This window comes from Netta rufina, assembly GCF_964035555.1.
Source record: "Netta rufina genome assembly, chromosome: 3".
Lineage (NCBI taxonomy): Eukaryota > Metazoa > Chordata > Aves > Anseriformes > Anatidae > Netta > Netta rufina.
The window spans coordinates 27,442,703-27,459,329 of NC_140125.1; the positions used below are offsets into that span (position 1 = coordinate 27,442,703).

The window sequence follows — 16,627 nt, forward strand, 5'->3', positions numbered from 1 at the left end:
ATCGTTAATGTAAGTTAAATTTGCTGTGCATATCTTTATTTGCCAATTCAGTATGCTTCAGTATTTATTTGCCAATTCAGTATGTTTCTTTTGATAAATCTATTGCATGTTTGGGTCTGTTTCTACAGCTTGATTTCAAACTTCAAAAATATGCAAACTTAAGTGTAGACAGCTATTACAAATTTGTCACCACGATTGATGCTGAAAAGCAGTAGTAATCTCACTGCAAGCCCTAGGAAGCAAGAAATTTCAATAACAGAGTGGGGGTCTAGCTAGTACTTGGAGCAGTATGGATGTAAAATAGGATGTCAGATTGTGTGGGACACTGCATTGGCTATTGAAGAACAATTGAAACTATTTTTTTCACCCTTGTTACCTGATGAGGTGATGATTTTAATTTTATACAATGTTGCGATTTATCCATGTTTGCCTGATGTAACAGATTAGGTTTAAAATTAATTGCTTTCTCCCTGGTATGTTTGCAAGGAAATTTAACATCCCAGTGAATTACATCTGGGATGTGATTTTTTTTTTTTTTTTTTAATCATTATTTATAACAAGTAACAGTTTATTGGAGACTATTATTAGAAAAAAAAGTTGTTTTCTTATTTATTTTTAAAATAATAACAAGTAAATTACAAAGATATGAAGGAACAATGTAATGCTGATCATTTATTTCAACTATAAGTCAGTTGAATGCAACTTTTAGTGTGTCTTTGTACATGGAAAGTAAACTGTCTTCTAACTTACTAATCTTCTTTACTTAGAAACTTGGGTTATACTGTGCAAAGTAGTTTATTGTGGCATAAAGATTTCATGAGAATAATGCAATTACTGAAATGACATGATGTATTTATACAGCTTCTGTTGAGTTCTGCAACAGACTGGAAGACTATACCTCATATCTTCTTATGGTGTCTTGTGAAAAACAGTTCCCCTTTTTTAAAAGTATGTTTCCATTAATGTCAATATCATTATTAAAGTTACCTGCAAAACTAGTGTTGCAGACAGTATATGCAAACAAATATGAGAGCATCATTAGATTGATGAACCCACCTAGGATGAATGAACATACAGTGTCTGCATGTTCTCAGGTGAGAATTTCCTCAGACGGTTGTGTGAAGATGACTGTGGACCAGCTAATATTTCTTCTTAATCAACAGGAAGAATTATTTCCACTACTCCAGGTATTAAAAAGAACTGTTCTAGCACTCTCTTAAGCCATAATGTAGCCTCCAGTTAAAATTATATTTAAATTCAGATAATTAACTTTTTAAATAAATATGTATTAAATGAACAGAATCAAGTGAATGATACATTTTAATTCTGTTTATTAACAGAAATCTAATGCATTATTGATTAAGAGTTAAGGAGGTGTTCATGTCTCATTCTTATGAGAAGTTTTTCTTCATTGATGCTGTTAAAGCTTGAGTTGGAATATAATTGCCATGGATAATTCTAGTAGTGCTTTAGCAAAACTGCGGTGCAGAAGTTAGCACTGGTTTGAAAGCCTTTAACTTTTTCAAATCGCATATAACAGCCAACTGACACAGAGGGAGAGAAGTGTGGAAGAAGAATATACAATTCCATTTATATGCCAAGGATTTTGTACAGGGCTGGTGGGTGCGGGGTTAGAAGAAATTGAATTAATGAAAAAAGAGTAACCAAGGAAGTAGACCAGTGCTGGGGCAGGAAATAGGATGAGAAATATACTAGAGAGAACGAACAAAGTAAAGAGATATGAGAGGGTAAAGGGAGAGAACTGTGACTAAATTCTCTGCCTGGAGTACTGCATTCAGCTCTGGGGCCACCGACATAAGAAGGATGTGGATCTATTAGAGCGAGTCAAGAGGAGGGTGTAGTGAGTTTACATGGCCAGGTTTTGGTAGCAAGTGGCTTCTGTGAGAAGAATCTAGAAGCTGCCCCATGTTAGGTAAGGGCCCCACTGCTGACCAGAGCCAAGCCAATACGCGATGTTTATGCCTCTGTGAGAGTATATTTAAGACAGGGAAAAAAACGCTGCGCCACACAGCAGCTGGGAGAGTGATAGAAGTGAGAAACAGCCTTGCAGGCGCCAAGGTCAGTGAAGAAGAAGGGGGAGAGGTGCTCCAGGTGCCAGAGCAGAAGTCCCCTGCGGTCTGTGGTGAGGACCATGGTGAAGCAGGATGTCCCCCTGCAGCCCATGGAGTACCACGGTGGAGCAGGGTTCCACGCTGCAGCCCGTGGAGGAGACCACGTTGGAGCAGGTGGACCTGCACCAATGGAGGCTGTGGCCTGTGGAAGACCCCTGCCGGAGCAGATTCCGGGCCGGACCTGTAGCCCGTGGAGAGGAGACCACTCAGGAACAGGTGACCTGGCAGGAGCTGCTGCCCGTGGGGGAGCCAGGTTGGAGCAGTTTTCTCCTGAGGGATGGACCCCGTGGTACGGACCCATATCTGGAGTGGTTCTGGAAGAGCTGCTGCCCATGCCGGATCAGTTCAGCAAGGACTGCGTCACATGGGAGGGACCCCACAACACACAGGATGAGGGTGACCATGAAGGAGTGGCGGAGAAGAAGCGCTGTAGACTGACCATAACCCCCATTCCCCTGTGCCGCTTGGGGGGAGGAGGTGGAAGAGGGTGGATTGGGGGGAAGGTGTTTTTGGTTTCTTTCCTTTGTTTCTCGCTTCTCTAGCTTGTTAGTAATAGGTAATAAATCTTACTATCTCCCTATGCTGAGTCTGTTTTGCCCATCATGATAATTACTGTGCGAACTCCTTATCCTTATCTCAACCCTTGTGCCCTTTTCATTGTATTTTCTCCCCATTCCTCTTAGGAGGAGGGGGAGTGAGAGAGCGGTTGTGGTGGAGCTTGGCTGTCCACCTGTGTAAAAGCACCACAGAGGGCCACAAGGAGGATCAGAGAGCTGGAGCACCTCTCTGATGAAGACAGGCTGAGGGAGTTGGGGTTGTTCAGCCTGAATAAAGTAAGGCTCTGGGGAGACCTCCCAGCAGCCTTCCAGTACCTAAAGGGGGCCTACTGGAAAGCTGGGGAGGGACTCTTTGTCAGGGGGTGTAGGGATGGGACAAGAAGAGAGAATGGCTTTAAACTGAAAGAGGAGAGATTTAGGTTGGATCTTTAAGGTCCCTTCCAACCCAAAGCATTCTGTGAAAGTGTGAAAGGAGCAGGAAGAGCTAAAGCAACTTTTGGAAAGAAAAATCAATATAGGTGATGTGGAAGACAAAGATGTAAACAGACAGGAAAAATACACAAGGATGGAGGAAGAGGAACAAAGCAGAGTGAGGAGGGTCAAAAGAAATCTGTCTTGGCAAAACCAACACACCATATATATACTTTTTTCTTTTTTTTTATGCCTTTAAAAGTTGCTGTTCTAGATGTATGCTAACTCTGCAGCTTCTATCCAGTTATCTTATGAAAGGATTGTAGGGCTCTCTTTTGCCATTTTTGATCTGTATGTCCACTCCTGAAAAAAATGATACTAAACAAACCAACAAAAACCCTATACAACTTGGAAAGGAATGTTTCTTAATTCTTAAGTAGATGTATTTTGATCTTCCAAAGTACTATGGCAAGAAGATAAATTTGATTTAAAAAAAATAAATGTATATTATAAATACTGTGGATACTGAACAGAAAATTAAGCTTAAACATGAAGAGTTCCTTCATCTTTTTTTTTTTTTTTTTTTTTTTTTTTTTTTCACAGATGTGTCAGAAGGGAATTCAAAAGGTTATTTCATACAAGTATCCCAATCAAGAATGAGACTATACCAAACAGCTGTTAGTTCTGAGCATTCTAGCACATATATAAAATATTTCAGGTCATGTATTTTTTCTGAGACAAGGAAAAGATCTTTCAATGTTTTTGTGTTAACAGATTTAAATCCTTTTTCTCTGCTGTTTTGAAAATGAAACTAGGTGGCTTTCCATTGTTTTAATACAGCGTAGGTGTCTTTCAGATATAAAGACCGTATAGTGAGTTGTTTTTTTTGTCATTAAAAAAAAAAAAAGTTCACTGCTGGTGTTGATGAACTTTGTAATCTAACATTGCCAACCAAGGATTTCCAAAATGGAGATTAAATTCCTGGTTTCATATTTTTAGTGTCTGATTTTTCAAAACAATTTGAGTAGGTCAGTGTTTCTCTGAGATATCTATGAAAGATACCGTAGTTTTTTTTCTGTCATCAAATATGTTTAAAACAATGTTTTCTTTATCAGCCTTAGTTCCTGATTCAGAAAACACTTAGAATCTTACTTAAGGCTCAGTAGATTTATGGTATTTAAGCTAGGATATGCTTCTATGCTTTCTTGAATTGAGGTCTCAAGAAAGTAGTGTTTTCCCCTTAAAATCTCATTGCAGTAGCAGAAGAACATCTTTGCAGAGCCTAACAGACAGTTCTATTCTGAGAGGAAGCTTCTTGCTGATTTGCAAAAAGCAAATGTTAATGGATTTACACTCTTAATGACTTATGTACCATAGGGATAAAAAAACAAGAAGAGAAATGCTGAAATGATTGCAGTGTGATTACATCCAAATTATATTGCTCGTTTCTTTCAGAACAGAAAACAATGGCAGGCTAATGAGAGCTCTACTTTTTTTCTGCAATACAATAAAGCTGTTAACCAACTAGATCTGCAAACTTTTGTTTCTGCAGTTTGCATCTGTTCAAATGGCGTTACAGAGATATAATATTTATTTTTTAGCTCCTGAAGTCACATAAAAGCCTAGAAAACTATGGTAGACAGTTATTTTCAGTGATGCATTACTTCATCCAGCCTTAGGTCTAAAATAATAGCATAAAGTCACTATCTGGCCATTATCTGCTTTCAGTAATATGCTGCTTTTTCAAATCCCATCATGAAATTATTTATGGATTATTTGCAAAATTCATTCCTTTTTTTTTACATCAGGTTTCAATAAAGATAATAGCGGTCAGAGACAAGACAGCAGTAATATCTTCATGCAACACTGCTTTTGTGCAGTAAAATAATCTTATCACTTCTGGAAATGACACTGAGCAGGGTAAATTATGGGCAGGCAAGCTTGAAGCAGAATGCAGGGTTTTATGTGTGTAAACTTAGTGGTGATTAAAATATTTAAGTCAGCCAAGGCTGTAATCTGAGGCTGGTATTTTCTGATTAATATTTTCTGGGGGAGGAACAGGGGGAAAAGGGCAGGGACGAAGAGGTACTTTTATAATTGATTTATTTCTCCAATGAGATACTGACATGTGTGTAAGTTGTGTGTATGTGTGTCAGCATGTCACTCTAAAATGCTTTGTTTTTGTTTCTTCTTTTGTTTTAATAAACAATTTCAATGGCTCCAAAAGTAGAAGATTTTGATAGAGGTAAAGACTACATCTTCAGATGGTTTGCCTTATCAGAACTGCATTTTTCCAGAAGGGTATGGGGGTTTTGCGGTTCTTTTTGAAGTGGTTTGCTTTTCCATGAGTTCATTAGGTTAAAGCTGCAGTGTAATTACTCTTCCTCAGATAGGCAGGATCTACAACCAGAGTGCTGATACTAGCTGTATCTAGCTAAACAGAATAGAATTTGCTCATTGTTATTCAAAATACATGAGGTACCCATAGGCAAGAACTAATATTAGTAGTTTTTCAGTCTCTTCAAGGAGTTTAATGTTCAAGTTCTTCTAGTAGTATTTTTCCTCTAAGTAAATCACCATGTTTGATTTTTTTTTTTTTTTTTTCTCCAGTTATTCTCCCCAGCCTATAGCCAGGAGCAATATATGATCTAGCAATATATGCACTATATTCCCTGACCACATTGTCACAAATGAGAGAAAAAAAAAAAAAAAAAAAAAAAAAAAAAGCATGGTTGCTCATGACAGTCAAAACGTGCTGGATACTGCCTTTCATTGGGCAAAAAATGACAGCATACCAGAACTTTCCATCTAAAGAATGTGTTGTAAAAATAGAAAGTGGTTCTAGAGAATTTCCAGGCTCACAAATAGCAGGCATGCTAGAGTTTATCTCCGTTTACTAGAGGAATACCATCTGAGTGGTGAACTAAACTTTGCTCAAGATAATGGGGTGTTAAGATTCAGAATAACACTGAGCCATGAGAAATACCAGGAAAGGTTATGGTCGTTTTGTGTTAAGGATGTTCCTGAATGCATGGGTGGCATTTGTCTGTTTTAAAAGACCCTGTGTCCTTACAGTAAGTACAAAAGCAGAACTGAATATTGCTGAATTTATGCTAAGCCTTGAAATATCTCTGTGATACAAGCACTGTAAAATAGTGGCAGTTCGTTTTCTGGATATAGGCAGTAATAGAAGTAAAAGAAGTATGGAGATTGAGAGTAGTTTTCATTTTCTCCGTGGATTTTTAACTGTTAGTTAATATTTTAATTTCCTAATTTTTCCCTAATTTCCTAATTTTCCTTAATTTCCTATTCCCCCCCCCCCCCCCCCCTCTGGACTATGTAAATTGAAACTGTCAGGTCCTCACAACAAACATACTGGGTCGCTACATGTGCTTAGTGTGTGACATGTCAGAACTGTTCTACTTTACTAATGTAAAGGCACTGCCTATTTTCCTCTGAATTACACCCATTGCAATTGTGGTAATGGAAGATCGATACGTTGTTAGCTGCTTGGAGGTGTGATGGGAAGCATAGGATAGATGTTTTCTTCCTTTTTTCTACTATGTTAGGAGTGTATCAGATGAATAGTTCAGATATTTGTACATTGTATTTCCACTGTCTTTCCAGTCTGATGTCGCCTTTTCTCTCATAACATTTTTTTCTTTGGCAGTGTCTAAGACCTCATGCATCTGGTAACACTCAGGATTATGGGAATGTATGATCAGGTGGTTGCATGGTCTGAAGCACTGGGCTACATTGTTGGGCTAGCAAATATGTGTTTTATACCACGGCTTCTGCAAATGTCAGGCCCTAGCATATGGCTTACTTCTTAAGTGCAGTGTAGCAGTTCTTCCACTTCCCCTTGATGGATCTGCATTTCCCTTTAATTAGATAAACGTAAATTGAACTTGGTGGTGAGATTTTATGAAATGTGTGTCAGCATGCTGCTGTCACAGTGTCATGTTTGGTGGCCACTTGGCAGCAGAAATGGAAAGTGGGGCCTGTGCGATGCCAGTGGAAGAACAACTCTGGCTAGCAGTGGCAGGAAAGAGGTACTTGGGCCTGGTGCAGCTGTGGGACATGCTCACTTATTGGGATGGTTTGTGAAGCATTTTGTCTTAAAGCTGGTCAGCCCGATATGTGTCTCAAAAGCTGCTGTGACAGTAACCACACACTCCTCCCTCCCTGAGTGTATGCAGGTTTAAATTGGTTCTTCCTGGCTCTTCTTCTGTCCTCTTTTGAGAGGTCAGCCATTATAGAGGTTTATTCTATACTATTTCCATTCATGTGGATTACTGTACTATTATTTAGTTTCCCAAATGTGTTGTGTCTATGTCCTGCCCCTTCTCCCCCATCACTCTGTACTGCTTTGAAACCTTGCTGGTGGAAATGCACAATCACGTATGTTAACAATTGCCACCTGTTGGCTAGGTTGTATATAGTCTTAATTAAGGCAATTTCATCTGCCAGTCTGACAGAGAGCCTTGTCCTTTGTTATTCTCAGATGGATTGAATTTCTTTTCAGCAGGTTATAGTGGAAGATTTCTAATGAAAATCTCATGTCAGAACCTTCTCTGTCCTCGAAGATGATACGAGCTGTTTCTGCTCCCTCCATGTTGACTTAGGATATATAGGAGAGAACATTATAACTTGAAAGCCTCGCAAGCAACATTTCACTCTGAAATTCAGTATATACTGGGTCTCTGAAGGCCAAGCACTTCTAAGAAGCAAAGCACAGTCTTTGGAAACAGCAAAATCATCTCTTGGCATACGGTGTATGGTATTTCTGTGATGAACGATCTCATCAGAGATGTTTATACTTAGCATTCAAAGTGTTTCTTCAGTTAAACAGTTTCGTGTTCCACACACTGTGTGGTAGGTTCTCATATATCGCCACATAAATATGGCATACATTTACATGTTACATTTCTGCTTTTTATTCTTTTTGAGTGTCTTAATGTGGTGGAGGAATCATCAGCTTACTACTCTCATTTTTGCTACTTCCCAAGCTTAAACTTGCTTTCTGGCATGAATGCTTCCTTGGTGCTATTGCAGCACAAGCACTGTTCTCTTGAGCAGAGAGAGTCAATCTGTGACCTGCAGAGTCTAAAACTGGAAAGAGAATCAAGCTCAGAATTTGACCAGCATCAGGTTCACTGGACCAGTTCGATGCTTTTTCTTTCAAATCTACCTCTTTTCCTGTTCCAGACAAAATGACTGTTGACTTAGAAAATCTCATACTTCCTTGCCCCTCTCTTTTTGCCACGTAGGACTGAATTGATTGCTGTCTGTCTTTGTAACTGTATTGGCAAGTACTATCAGCATCTTTCAGCTTGCTGCATCCCTGCTGGAGAGGCAAGGCTTCTTGAGAGTGTAAAACAGGCTAGTTTGGGATTGCCTCCCTTAAGAGTATTGCCAGTTCCTTCCTATCCTCATCAGAGCCCCCTGTTTCTTCTTTACTTGTAATATTCTGGAACTCCACTGAAATCAGGGTGTTACCAATGCACAGATAAATGTCTACACAGTATACATTTACAGTGTGCTTAAAGTTATTATTATACATGAGTTTTGCTTAACATTAGCCACACTCTTGACACAGGAAAAATCAGTACAGCTGAATGAGAAGGACATTTGCCTTTTTTTTAAAAAAAAAAAAAACAAAAAAACAAACAAAAAAAAAACAACAACAAACACACACCACAAAACAAAACCAAAAACCTTTGTATTGGTATATCACAGTATCAAAAGATGTTAAACAATGGTGAGCATCAAGACATGGTAAAGTTGTTAAAAAATGATCAAGTTATACCATATGCTTTAGTTTACAATTACAGGAAACTGAGATATCTCATCTGTATCTAAACTTCTGTAGGTTCAGTGGATTATATCCAAGATTCTTGAGAGAATGGTCTCCTTTTGTATTAAAAAAAGCCTGTAAAATAGAGTAATAATAAACCAATTTTAACACATTAAATTTGTACTTTCTTTACTCTAAAGAGGGAGCAGTAAGGGATTTAGCATTCATGGCTTCTTTAGCTTTGGAAAGCTGTATAACGCTGTACGTGATATGCTTTTTGTAAATGCATTATGTAACTTTAACAGAGACACATTTGCATAACATATAGACTTGCATTTGGACTTGGTCTGTGCATTCTGCAACACACAGACGAAAGTAGAAACAACTTTTGGCAAGGTTTTCAGCATCTGGCAAATTAGGGTCTTGTAGTTTGTCACCATTAATTAGAGAGATGTTTATACTGAAAATTGTAATAAGAAGCATAACCCTTGGTCACTGAACACTTGGTTCACAGAATGTTTTTCCCTCAGAATGATGAAACTATTTCCAAGGTCTTCCTGAGAGTGTTTTCTTGCCCTAAATTAACATCTGAATTGCTACATCTTCCAAATAGAAATTGCTTTACTTTAGTGTGGGACATTTTGAGAAGTTTATGCCACGTGGCACTTCAGAATGTGCGTCAGGTGAAGCAGTAAAGCTGTCAGGTCATTTGAGGATTATGAAATTACCACTTGAATAAGAGAGAGCCTTGGATTAGTCCCTTTAAAATATAAAGGGAAAAGTAAGCATCCCCTTGGCCACATTTGCGTTCAGTAATAAAATGCAGCTTGAATTAAAGCCCCACAGCACAGATTTATACAACGACTGCAAATGCAGTAACAAACAGGTCATGTGTTTGTGTGCTTATGCAGCTGGTTTTATGATACATAGGGAGCTATGTCCTAAATCCTTCAAGGCAGCAGCAAAAACATTGGAAGAAAGCAACTGTTTGACTTGATGTTCATGTGCATGATGGTAGTGTAAAGATCTAGAGAAGGGCATAAAATAAGACTATAGCAAAATTTTTACTATTTGAGATCTAAATTACTTGCCTAGCATGAGAGAACTTACTTGAATAACCCAGGAAAATGATAGAGGTATGATAAAGATGCACGTAATTATATGGTGGTCTGTACATAGTAGTTAAAATATTAACAGAGGAAGAACAGAAGAATTTCTGAGGGACAAAATGTAAAACCATGCAGGTGAATTCACTTGAAATCATTAGATAATTGACTGGTCCAGTCCATAGAGGATCACATCAGACATTCTTACTTTTATCAGCCTCTCACTGCAGCCGAGGAATGAAAGAGCTAGAAGATCACTTCATGGGGACTCAGACATCCAGACTCCTTCCTATGGCTTCATGATCTCTGAATTTTGGACACCATTGAACACATGATGCTGTCAGCAGTTAGTAAAATAAAAAGGGAAAAGAGAAGAGGAAAAAGTAAGACGTTAGAGATCATTGGTGAGACAGATGAGAAGCAAGCTGAAGGCTAAAAAAAAAAAAGGCAAGAGAATGTTGAGGGGATTGGAGAAAAGGAAAATCCTTTGGATGAGGTGCAGGGTTAGAAGAGGAAGCAATAGAAAAAGGTGACAGACTGAATAAGTAAGTAGGAAGAAGCCATCCCAGAATAAGAAGCGAGGAATTCTTTTGAGAATGAAAAGTAACATAGAGTCTCCACCATAGAGACTGCTTAGTGATTCCACAGCCTTTGCTGTGTTGTGTGATGTCATTCAAAATGGTGTAATATTCTTTTCTCAGTATTCAGGTTTTGACCACATGAGACAGGAATATTTATCCTATTAGGAAAATACAGGCAGGCTAGTGAAAATGCTTGACTAGAACAAAACTTTTTTCAAGAAAGAAAAAAGAATGGAAAGCCTCTTGGTCTGCTTAATAGTAGTCCTCAGGTGATTGTACTCTTTGTTGCATTGCCTTCAGAAACATAAATCAAAACTTGAAACTGGCTAGAGATCAGTAAAAATAATGGAAAGTAGGAATGGCAGTACAACACTGCAACAAACACAGTTGTTTTTCTTTTTTTTTTAACAGACTTGAAGTCAGAATTCTGAAGATAACATTGAAAATTTGCCATTATCTTCTACTTTGTATGATGATCTGAGGAAAAAAAAAAAAAAAGAAATGTTCTTAGAACTGAAGTGCAGTATATGTAGAGCAACAAAAAGTCAGTAACACTTCAGTGAAGTTCCCATTTTTTGTTAATACCAATTTAAAGTAGCTGGGTTTAAAATTACTGCACAGATCATGCAGGGGAATTCTCAAGAGTGGACTGTTCCCCTGGTTCCCATTTGCCTTATTGAGTATGTTAGTCAAGGTAATGATAAAAACAATAATTTAAAAGTTATTTGCACTTCAGGATTGAGAGGATTGAGTTGATCCCTTGCGGGGTCAGCAGGATTGTTTTTCCTCAATGTGTAGTGTTGCACAATTGATTTAAACCCATAGTTGTTATTACTTTTTTGTTACATTTCATTCTAAAGCTGTTAATCAAGGTGATTGCTCTAATGCAATAAAAATTGACTTACATGATAGATCTTAGTATTAATTTAATTGCTGTTTTTTTTTTTTCTTTTTCTTTTTCTTTTTTTCTTTATTTCTTTTTACTTCCAAATGGTTCATTTACTTGAAACTTTTAGTCTTGAATTTGTATCTTGTGACTCGATCTGGCAATTTCTTGACTGCAGTTTCAGTAATATTCAATTTGTCAGTGTGTTCAGGATGATGACTTCAATTATTTTCCTTTTGCTCTAGACCAGAGTGTAAATGGTTTCTCACAGTTGAAAGTTTCACAGTTGGAAAAAATAGATGTACTTATTTGAAGTGGGGGAAAAATATTGTGCTGCATGTTCAGAGAAAATTGCGTCTCTTTTTTTAGTAATGATAAAAATAACAAGAATAAATCTTGAACTACACTCAGACGGTTGCACATGCACTGTAGATACAGAACAAATATTTCAAATTGGATGGTTTATTTATTTATTTATTTTTGCAAAACCAGCACAAGGCATGTAAAGCACCTATTCAGTGGGGCTGAGTATCAACCAGCAATGGGATGTACTCTGCTCTGGGCAGCCTGCTCTAGTGGTTGGCAACCCTGCCCAGAGCAGAGGAGTTGAAATTAGATGACCTCTAAGGTCCTTTTCAACCCAGGCTGTTCTATGATTCTATGAAGAAAGTGAATGAGTGCAGGATATTAGTCAGTTTAAGGTATTTCTAGTAGACACATAACTATTAATACTGTGTAATAAGCCAATGCTAGGAATTCATTTGTAATATTGCCTGTGAATAATGATCTTCCTTTTAATAATATATATATATATATATATATATATATATACATTTAGAAAGTAACAGTAGTTAGCAAAAGATTTTCAGATTTTCTATATTTGTGAAAGAACTATGCTAGTCTTTGTGAAGGTACCAGTTAATCGGCTAGGCACTGATATATAAATGAGGATGTGTCCTGATAATTTGTTATTCACTAAAGGCTGTAAAGATATTTAATTGTTTTTAATTGTATAAAAGTGAAGTGGAAAGGCATAGACCTAGTCTTTACAAAGTACTTTTGAATACATGGAACTACATAGAGTAAATGTGAAGAGTATTTTCTCTATTCTTTTACAGATCAGCTGAACAATTTGGTGTTCTGTCTGTGGATCTACACAGATTGTACTGTCAACACTGTGTGTGAGCATTTTATTAGGATGAGTTTATCTAAGGTTGCTACCTTGTTTAAACAGATAAACTGTCAAGTTTGTAGGTAGGAATCTTCTTTAATGATAAAAAAAAATACTGTGACATTTTCAAATAACATTTATTAACAGCTAGTTACTTACCTTACACATTCTTATATAAGCTTGTAGAATGGATTATGCAATACAAGGATTTTCCAGCATTACAATGCAGAGAGAACGGTCTCTTCTACTCTTTCTACCAGCAATATTGTTCCTACCTGTGCTGTATTGCTCTCCATGAGCTTCATCAGAGTGAATCTTTAAGGTGGGCTTCAGGAGATAAGAGGTCAATAAGTGACTCTGTATGCTGTAAGAAACTGGTAACTCTTTACCTATTAACAAGGATGCCATTAGTCCTTAAAAGGTAACAGGGTTTTGGTTTGCTTCTACCTTTGTACATGTAATTGTTAGCTCTGGCTTTAAGTTCGTGTGGCATGAGTGCAAATTATTCCTATATAAAACTCTAACAACCCTCATGCAGTTATTTTCCTTGGTTCTTAAGGGCTGTGGCAGTGGAGTGAGGTGACAACCTAATGTATTCGCTAGCAGGAGTTTTTACCCAAATATTATTTAAGACTGGTGTTTCTTCTCTGATCAAAGATGACATATGATGCCTGTTGTGAGAAGATGCAAATCTTAGCAGCAGTGTCATTTTTTTTAATGAAATCTAAGTGCTCAGAATTCCCTGAAGCTATTCTGGGGCATTAGATCTTTGTTGATTCAGGGTGAAATCTGCCATCTGCAGTATCATTAATCCTGCTGGCTATTACTGCTGCCCCATATCCTTCATGCCAGAAGTGGTTGAAGGTTGGTGGACAGGCTTTACTTTTAGCCTGTGAAATCTGATGGGTTTCCTTTGCTAAGGAAACCACCTACCTCTGAGCAGACTGCTTTTCCATTGCGCTAAGAAAACTTCATCATAAGCTCCTTTCCCCAGTATTGCACAGCAAAGGATTAAAATTTACAAGCAATGTAGGCAAGGTATAATCTTCTCTAGATTAACTACAAGGTAGTGGGGTAAGAAGAAACAAAAAGGATATACCTTGGAGAAGAGCATTAGGTTGAAATGTTGTAGGTGTGATTAAAGAAGCAGCTGCTGCAAAGCAAAACAAAACAAACAAAACAGAACAAAAAACTGAAATAAAAAAAAAAAATCAAAAAAAAAATCAAACAAACAGAAGAGGTAGAAGGCTTCTATTTCTTCATTTTTTCCTAGAGACTCAACTCAGTTTCTCTGTACTGTGTACTCCAACTGCTACTCTCACTGCTGTTTCTTAGGTGGGGAGAGAGATGTTCTTTTTACTTCCATGACTGTTGGACTATTAGATATCAAAAACCTTCTTTTGCAGATGCTTTTTTCTTTAGCATTTTCGTTCATATGGGAAAATCTAGTAGATGTGTGGGCAGGTTCTAAGAAATTTCTGTAGGCTTATATTTAATGTATAAACTTGTACTGATGAGCAGTGTTTCCAGAATGCAATTAAAGTTAAATGAAAATTTTTCATTTGGAGGAAAGAAGGAAAAAGATGTTAAATCAAAGAGGATTGCCCTGCACAGAGTTAGCATGAACACAGAAGTAGACAACTCAGAAAAGCTGTTTTTCAGGTATTCAAAGGAGTCAAGGGACAGTGAGGATAAGGATCAGGGATGCCAGCACAAGGCTGTTTCTGACCACAGGGGCCAGTGACGAGACAGCTCTTCCTCTAGTGTTAGGTCACGTTGGCAAGATGCAGAGACCCTGTACATCTTGCCCGCGCTCGCAGGATGCTCGTAAGCAGACTGCAGACTGGAACATAGCAGTGACTGTCAGTGTCAGGTGCCTGGAGCGTGGGAATTAAAGCATTATTTCTGTATTTGTATAAACACTTCTCCAGTGTTTCAGAAGCATGTAAAACAGGATAAGTACCTGAATGTTTTCTTTCCTTCACATATCAGCAAGATGGGCAGAGCTGTGTTGGAGCTGGGATTTTCCATGATGAGGAGAGAAGACAGTGCTCGTACCATGAGATGAAATTTGAGTTCCAGCTGGGTTCAGAAGAACTGAGGACAAATTTCAGAGAGTCTGAGTGCCCTGCTGTAAAGCCAGGCAGACAGCAGAACAAGACCAAGTGGCACCACGCTTGGTTGGTAGTCTGGTGACTCTGGCAGCCTGGGAGACAGGAAGAGGCAGAGAATAGCAGAAGGCAGGAAGGCTGCCAGCCTGGCAGCTTGGATGCAAAGGGGGCAGCAGGAGGGCTCAGAAACTTAAGGAATCTGTGTGGTCCAGGGGAGTGAGGCAGGCAGTGGGGGGAGGCAAGTCACCTGGGTGTCTCAGGGCAGAGTGGGTGGGAAGTCTCTTCAGCTTTCCCAAGGGATGTGGAGAGATTTTTCAAGTAAAATCAAAGTTTTCAGGTGCTGTTATTTATTATTTTAGGACCTTGTTTTCCACTAAATTAATACAAAACTGTATTTTAGTGGAAAAATTGTGTTCTGCTAGTTGCATGTTTTGACAGTTTGAAAATGAGTTGTGTGTGTTTACCCTTAAGCTTTGGGAGGGGGTGGATATGCACTGAAAGTGCTTTTCTTTTATACATCCCTTTGATCTGTTCATCTTTCCAGCCCAGCTCACCTCCATCTGTGTGTTTGTTCCATCTGAAATGCAGATTTGAGCCTTCTGGGACTGAGTTCATTCTCTGCTGTGCCTCATGCAGTGAGATCTTGATCCAGAATCTCTAATTGTTGAACAGTATCATCTTTGACAATATTTCAGACAACTTGTGAAAAGTAAATACGTTAAGAGGCTTAAAAAGTTATTTATTTTTTTTAAAAATACCTGGGAATTTGATTACAGGATACGAGGCACTGAAGCACTCTGTTGTTCATCATAGGAGGAACTTGTCCATGATTTTGGGAGATTTCCTTTCAGTTGTCAACCAAAGGAAAACCAACCTCGAAGGCAGTTCTCTGAACTGAGATTTGATGCTGTAGCAGAAGCAGTTTCAGTAGTTCCAGTCAGGGAGAACATGGAGGAGGCAGAAGAGTAATGAAGAAGCAGGGCTTTTTTTGAATCCTTTTAGAACAAGATATGAATTATGTGGTGAAATCATGCAGTATATCAGATATTAAATCTGTATGTGTAAAGAGATACCTGTTAAGCATGACTTGACTTTTGTTAATTGTTGAACATTTTATGCCTTCTTAATTCACAATTAAAATAAGGAATACTCTCTGAGGCATGGTTCTCCAGCCAATAGCTGCCCGCTCTTGAGCTGGGAGATTTTAACTACTTGAACTTGGATGAGGAGTCTGTATCCTTTAGAAACTTCATGTGCTGCACAGTGCTGCAGTGAATTTCTTTATGCATTCTTCCTCCCCCAAGGTTGGATGTACAGCACAGTGAATACATGTGTGTGAGAATTAGGGCATGGATAAATAAGAATGTGTCTGATCTAATTGGCCAGACTCTGCCTAATGAGTTTCCATAGTACAAGAGACATGTCCAAATGGTCAAATTAACCTCTAACAATTTCTGAAATAAGGATTGATGGATCTTCTGGAAAGAAGTCGGAGGCTAGATTACTTATTAACTTAGCTTTCTTATAACTATACGAAACTATGCAGCTTAATGTAGCCAATAGAAGAAGATTTTTTTTTTCTTCCAAAGTATAATTTTGTTTTCTGTGAAAACATAATTGGAAATCGATGATTTTGTAAAGCCATTGACAAAGTAAATGATGCTTTAGAGAAGTATGCAGAAGATGTTCCTGTTCTCTCTTTATAAAATATAAAAGACCTGGCTCTGCTGTAGTAAACAAAATAAATGAACATTAACTACAGCTGCAAACAGAATACTGTATAATGTAAAATAATTAACTGCAGCATGCAGATATTTTACATGGCAAGTAAATTCAGCAAAGTTGAGAGGAGATTTAATGATTATATTGGCCCTA

The 16,627-nt window shown here is 38.0% G+C and overlaps 1 protein-coding gene across 1 annotated transcript in view; it reads left to right on the forward strand.

The window, feature by feature from the left end:
• RYR2 (ryanodine receptor 2) overlaps positions 1-16,627 on the forward strand; it is a gene marked incomplete at both ends in the record, with an annotated part of 408,872 nt that overhangs the window by 35,845 nt on the left and 356,400 nt on the right. The window lies entirely within an intron of this gene.